This window comes from Orycteropus afer, unplaced genomic scaffold, assembly GCF_000298275.1.
Source record: "Orycteropus afer afer isolate SDZICR_OR568_19922 unplaced genomic scaffold, OryAfe1.0 scaffold00039, whole genome shotgun sequence".
Classification (NCBI taxonomy): domain Eukaryota; kingdom Metazoa; phylum Chordata; class Mammalia; order Tubulidentata; family Orycteropodidae; genus Orycteropus; species Orycteropus afer.
The window spans coordinates 8,986,811-8,994,538 of NW_006921626.1; positions in this window are offsets into that span (position 1 = coordinate 8,986,811).

Genomic DNA, 7,728 nt, shown 5'->3' on the forward strand with positions numbered 1-7,728 from the left:
TGTATAATTCCTTTCAAAGCTCAGGGCTTCAGGATTATCTTCTGTATCTCTGTCAATTGGTTTTTCTTTTCTTTGTTGAAGCAGGTCTGTGTGGCTTGTCTGCCTATTCATCCATCTTACTGGAAGTCTCAACACTTGATTTCTTGACTGCTTCTTCCATCAACATTGATTTTGGATCCAAGTAAAATGAAATCTCGTACAAGTTCAATCTTTTGTCCATTTATCATGATGTTTCTTATTGGTCCAGTTGTGAGGATTTTTGTTTTCTTTATGTTGAGGTGCAATCCATACTGAAGACTGTAGTCTTTAATCTTCATCAGTAAGTGCTTCAAGTCTTCTTCACTTTTATCAAGTGAGGTTTGTCATCTACATATCACAGGTTGTTGAGTCTTCCTCCAATCTTTAATCTAGAATGCTTTAACTATTAGAATATTGTCTTCTAACTGTTCTAAATGGAACTTAAGAGCAGGAAGAAATGTAGAGCAGTCCACAATCCTTTGTCTGCAATTCTGGAATCCAATAAGCTCTGAAAACTGAAGAAAGATTATTTTCCCCTCTTTCAAGTTTAAGGAAAAGTCCTTGGGTGGCCAAGCCTGACCTGAACTGATGTAAGACTATTTAAAGTCTTTATCTATCCTCCTAGTATGAATATTCATACATTCACTGCAGAAATACTGATGCATTTGATTATACAGTGCTGCTCCAGATTCTATATGCAGTGCTATTTAATGTATAGTGTATGAACTGAATTACCTTTCTAAATCCAAAAAAATTTCTGGATTTAGAAACACATGTGTCTCCAAGTATTTTGGATGAAGGATTATGATCCTCTATTCTGCATCAATTAGTACACTTTTGGATGCAGGTAACAGATAATCCAACTCTAATTGACTTGAATTGATTTCTTTAAAAAAGAAGTTATTGATTCTTGTAACTAAAAATTCTAGAAACGGGATGGCTTTCAGGCATGGTTTGATCTAGAGAGTGACAAAATTATTAAAGCCCTATTTTCTCTCTAAAATTTTCTTGCTTTTACTCTTTTCTGTCTGCTATCTTTATCCTCTGGTAGCATAATGCCTAAGGCACTTGACTGCTAACCAGAAGGCTGGTGGTTCAAACCCACCAGCTACTCCTCAGAAGGAAGATGGGGCAATGTACTTCTGTAGTGATACTGCCTCGGAAACCCAAGGAGGGGTCGCTATGAGTCGGGTCCAACTCGAGGGCACATAACAACAACAACAACATCTTTATCTTAGATTAATTTTACTCATTGCAGCAAAAATGGCTGCAGCAGTTCTAGGACTCACATGGGACTCAGAGGGAGAGAGATCACCTTTGACTTACAACTCCAAGTAAAGAGTCCTGTGATCATGTCTGAATCAATCACTGTGTGTTGGGGAGAGAACTAGATTGGACAGATTTGTTTTGCCTGGGGCAAGTGCCCTACCTCCAGGGCTAGGACAAAGTTAGTTGACTTGAAACTATATGAACACATTCCCCTCCTCCAAACAACAATCAGAAGATATTCCGTAGGGGAAACAAGAAATGGATGTTGTGATGTGGAGATAACCACCACCTCATCTCCTTTTACTGTGTATGCAAGCTCTGCTGTTAACCAAAAATTGGCGGTTCAAATCCACCTAGTAGCTCTGTGAGATAAAGAGCTGGTAATCTGCTTTTGTAAAGATTACAGCCAAGAAAACCCTATGGGGCAGTTCTAGTCTGTCACATGGGGTCGTGATAAGTCAGAACTTGCTCAGGTACCCACAACAATAATCATCAAAAAAACAATAACAACAACAACAAAAAACAAACTCACTGCTGTCGAGTGAATTTATGAATTTGTACAAGTATAACACATGCAAATGTGTACCAAACAAACAAAAAACAAAACTCACTGCTGTCGAGACGGATCTGACTCATAGTGACCCCTCCTTGGGTTTCCGAGGCGGTATTACTACGGAAGTAGATTGTCCCATCTTCCTTCTGAGGAGTAGCTGCTAGGTTTGAACCACCAGCCCTCTGGTTAGCAGTCAAAATACCTTAGGCAAATACCCAACACATACTGGCTTTTACTCAATTCAACTTCATCCTCAGTGATAAACAAAGATTTGAGGTTTTTTATACTATTAGCTTTAGACCTGCTTCATGGTCCTAAGCAGTTTCTTTGTGCTCATCTTAGAACATTTATTTTATTAAATATTTGTTATATCTTACCCCATATTAATCTAAAGAGCTCTGGTGGCACAGTGCCTAAGGCATTTGACTGCTAACCAGAAGGCTGGCGGTTCACAGCCACCAGCCACTCCTCGGAAGGAAGATTGGGCAATCTACTTCCATAGTGACGTTGCCTTGGAAACCCAAGGAGGTGTTGCTGTGAGTCAGATCCAACTTGAGGGCAGTGAGTAAGCTCCTTTATGTAGGCCCTGTTTAGCTCTGTAGGTAGACCCCTCAATGCTTAGCACATGTTTGACTATAGTACTCAATATGTGCTTGTTGAACCAGATCTATTCCCCACCTCAAATCAAAGTGGCAGCAATGGAGAGAACTTGGCAAGGAACAAAGAGTGGGGTAGAGATGGATAGAAAGACAATGTTGTTCTCTTCACATTTTTTCTTTGGAGAATTATTCTTGAAGGCACTGATGTGTTGTACATACTAAAGTAAAATGATTTGGGGGGCAAAAACCAGAAAATCCAATTTGGACTGCATTAACCAATAGAGTGATTACTGGTCCCCAAACTGGAAATTCTGGAACTAGAGTGGGCTTAAGAATTGTTTGAAGGATTCTGAAGGTCAAGAATATCAACACAGACCCAGTTTGTTTCTCCACTTTGTCTTTTGAGCATCAACTTCATCCCTAGTCTAACTTTCTTGTGGTGATCACATGGCTGCAACGGTTCCAGACACCTCATTTACACACCACACTGTCTAGAATGTTTGCGCTGCTTATACTGAATGTCGTCCAGAGGAGATAGAGTATGCTGTTTGATGCATACCACACAAGATCCACCCTTGGGATCAGGGGTGAATCAGCTTTTCCCTAAGAATTACATGGGATGGGGAAATGGATAGATAGCTAAATTAAAGTCCAGATTCTTTTAAAGAGGAAAAAACAAGGAACTGGATCAGCAACCCTAAATGTCTTCTAAAATTATTTTTTCTTTTGCTTTAAAGACAGAGTATAGATGAGGTTTTGGCACAGTTACTGTGGAAGATAATTCTCCCTTTCTCTAGCCAATGGTAGATTATAGATGACAATACACCTTAAGAGAGAGATTCTCTCCATTACACTCTCTTCTGTCTTCATGGTTTCACAATAGATTCTCTCTCTGGCAATCATGTGCTATTTAGCCCTTTAGATCCTCTCAGATACTTTTGAACATTACCTAGTTAATCCTCACGGCGCCAGCTGGCAGACAAAACTTTGCTTCGGGAAGAAAGTCTCAAGGAGATTTATGATAGCAAATACCTGGAAATGAGGTCTGAGGCTGCCTTGCTGTCCCAAGCATTCCTCTTCCTCCAGCCTGAGTAGTTTTTACCTCTAGAAGAGTTTCAAGTGTTAGAGATTAAAAACCTCATCTTCTGCTATTGGTGGTAGAGACAATTGTCACTGGCAGTGGCCACAGGGACATGTGTTATGGGTTCAGTTTAAAATAATAGCCACTATAATGTCCACTTTGGGGTAATAGAGTTTTATTTAGGTTAGCCGACTGCAGGGAGGTGAAGAGCGCCCCTATGCTGCAGCAACAAGTCTGATTTTAGGCAGGCCTTATAAAGTAGGCAAGCAAGCGAAAATACAGAAGCAGCGGCTGCAGTTTCAAGGTCTTAGAGTACGTGTTTTGGCACAGGTATTCATCGAGGGGTGAGGGGAGTTAGTTTTGATAACCACCTTAGAATATGTGCTCTAGCACAGGTGCCCATCGAGGGGTGATGGGAGTTAGTTCTGATAACCACCCTAAAGTACATATTCTAGCACAGGTGTTCATTGAGGGTTGATTTAGCTGCTTTATGTGTCTAGGAGGGAGGAGAAGAAAAGACAAAAGGGGCACTCTGTAACTCACCAGGAGTGGAGGCAGGATGAGATGTTTACTTCAGCCACATAAAATGGAGTTTCAGCAAGATATTGCCAGGCATAGCTGGACATTACAAAAATAGAGTTACAAAATGGAGTGACTTACTTCACATGGAAGTGGAAATGCTGCTCCTTGGGGGAGGGTGCATCAAGGTTACAGAAGGACATGGGCCATGTAGAGGTGCCTAGAGCTCTTAAAGGAACTCCTTCAACCCAGGAAAAAGAAAATGCTAGCATGTTCCAGGGTGATGGAAACAGTTAACATGCTCAGCTGAAAGGAGGTTCAAGTCCACCCAGAGGTACCTCGGGAAAAAGGCCTGGCAATCTACTTCCAAAAACTGAAGCACTGAAAACCCTTTGCAGCACAGTCCCACTGTACCGCATATGAGGTTGTCATGAATTGGAAGTGACTTGATGGCAACTGGTATCATGTGCACATCTCAAGGTACCATCTAGAACATCTTACTCAGAGCAACATAGTTGAGACCAGGTATGACACAGACAACTGTTACATTCTTTGAACTTTCCTATAAAAGAGGCCACAGTCAAGTCTAAGAGAAAGTTGTATGGGGTATATGGTTTGTTTTACTTTTTTCGGCTTTTTAAAGGCATGATTAACATTTAATACATAGCACTTATTTGAAGTGAACAATTTGATAATTTTTGACATATATATACAACTGTGAAACCATCCTCACAATCAAGATAATGAACACATGCATTACCCCCAAGAGATCCCTCAAGCCTCTTTGTAATCATTCCTCCCACTGCTTCCACCTCCACTAAGCCTCAGCAGCCATTGATCTGTTTCTAATCATTGTAGATTAGTTTGCATTTTCCAGAATTTTATATAAATAGAATCATACATTATGACCTCTTTCCTTGTCTGGCTTTGTTTTTTTTCATTCAGCATAATGACTGTGAGATGTACCCTTAATGTTGTGTGCATCAATAGTTTATTCCTTGTCATTGTTGAATAGTATTCCATTGCATGGTCACGCTACAACTTGTTTATCCTTTCACTATTCATGGACATTTGGTTTGTTCTTAGTTCCTGACTGTTGTAAATAAAGCTATGAATATCCATGTGAAAGCCTTTGTATGGGTATGGAGCACATGATTCGATTGTGGCAGGCTGGTTTGGTGGGGGTCGTTCTATTTTTTGTGTGTGGGTGCTTAGGGAACACAGGAGTGATGGTTCTGCCAAGATCCCAGAGCTGCAGGAGGGAGAGGCAACCCACTAAGCCTGCCATCTCCTTCCTCCTCCAACCCTCTTGCTCCCATAATGAGCAACTATACTGGGACTTAGGGAAAGAATTATCAGGGGATGAGGGGGGTTTATTTCCTTAAAATCAACTTTAAAAATCCTCCATCATCACCAAACAAGCTGGAACCACCTTCAGACCAGGCAAGAGGAGCCACTTCCCTAGACTCTGATTACAGAGATACTCTTTCTTCCTGCAACCACACCCTATCCCACTGGGCCAAAAGGCTACAGGGAGGGGCTGCACCCACTCACAGTGTCCGCCACCACCATCCCCCCACCACGACCACACTCTTAGCACCTGGGACCCTAGAATTGCTTGCCCGGATGACCTCAGCCACTTGTGGGACATTCGTGGGCTATTTCCCAGATGTGAGCTGCCTGCAGTATGGACAGCTATGAGGGGATGGTGTAGATGGAGCTTACACGTGTTCACTTCTGGACCCATGAGTGTTTATTAGTGTGAGCTTGTACATGTTACTAGTATATCACATGTTCGCTAGTAAATTATGTGCTCATTAGCATAAGCTATGTGTTCACTAGTGTACTCATATGTATTCACTTATGTGTGCTTGTAAGTCTTCACTTGTGTATCTTCATGTGTTCCAAGTATATCCACATGAGTGTGCATACACATATAGGTACACTAGTTAGTGCACAAGGCCCCATGCAGTGTGAGTTGGAGTCAGAAGTAAGTAGAGAGGGAGGTGACCATGGCCAGGATCTGGGATCAGGGGCCATTTCTTCCCATGCTCTATCAAGCTCAAGAATTTTAAATTCGAACATGGCCTACAGGCTGTTATGAAGGTATATTTGTCAAGGTAGGCGAGTAAAGCCTATTTCATCTAACAGTATTTTGCATATTGAGACACTCGACATGTGGGCTTCCATTTGCCCCCTTGCTGTGGGCCTTATAAACATTTGGGGTGGGCCTGGGACCACCCCTACCTTCCTCTTGCAGTATATATCAGCATGTTACATGCTGGCTTTTGATCCTTCCTTTTCCCTTTCAGGGAACATCCTAACCTTGATGTTCATGTTAATCATATTTCAGAAGCATAAATACTCAGAGAAAGAAGTGTGACTGGGGTGGGGAAGGGGAGGAGGAAGCACATAGTATAATCTGCCCCAAGCCTGCCCCTCTGGATACCAGGCTCTGCCATGACTCTAAAGTAATAAGCTTATGTTTCTTGCCTGGATTATGGAAATCGGGGTAGGCTCACTGCTTTGAAGTCAGGCTGTTTTGTTTTCCCTCTAGAAAGCTATAGTAAGCACCACTGTGGAAGACTGATTGTTGAAATGGCTCCAATTCTCTGCTCCTCCTTCTGTCTACCCCTTTGCCATATGACTTTGCGGCTCCTTCCATCAAGAGATAGACTCTGCATCCCCACCCTTTGGTCTGGGCTGCCCTTGTGACTTACTGTGATAGACAGAGTGTAGCAGAAGTAAGAGTGTGCAAGTTCCAAGCCCAAGCCTCAAGAAATGTGTTTTTTCATTGTCTCTCAGATCCCTGCTTCTGCCGTGAAAATAAGGCTGGGCTAGAATTCTGGCCCACTGACTGTCAGTTTGTCATACTGTGGTGGTGTGTGTGTTGCTATAGTGCTGGAAGCTATTCCACTGGTATTTCAAATACTAGCAGGGCCATCCATGGTGGACAGATTTCAGCAGAGCTTCCAGACTAAGACAGACTAGGAAAAAAGGCCTGGCAATCTACTTCTGAAAATTAGCCAAGGAAAACCTTATGGATCACAACAGTGTATCATTTGATAATAGTGCTGGAAGATAAGCCCCCTAGGTAGAAAGGCACTTCACAATGACCACAAAAATGGACTCAGACATACCGACGATCGTGAAGGTGGTGCAGGCCTGAGCAACATTTCATTCTGACATACATGGCATGGCTATGAGTCAGAGGCAATTTGACAACAAATAACTGCAACAGACTGCTGGAGTGTGACAGGCCACAGAGAACCTAGACCATCTTGGCTGAGCCGTTGCCAGCCTACCCACCAGCTGACCACAGATGTGTGAAACTGCTCAGCCGAGATCAGGTCAGCATGGCCCAGAGTAGACTTGCAGACCTGTGAGAAGTAATAAATGGTTGTTTTAAGCCATGAAATTTGGGGTGGTGTGGGATTGTAGAGAAAATATTTTTATGTTTCTGCGCTGGTAGGGCTTCCAGAACAAACTTTACTGAAATGTATTTCCTGAGTTAAAATCAAGCCCTAGAAGACAATCTATGGCTGATCAGACAGTGAGAGAACTCCAGAATGATTCACCGAACTCTGGAGGTATGTGTATATTTCAAGGAGAAATGAGACCTGGGGCCTTGGAACATGTTTGAGTGGTATAACTGGAGACATTGTACCTTCCCCCCCCCCCAGTGATAC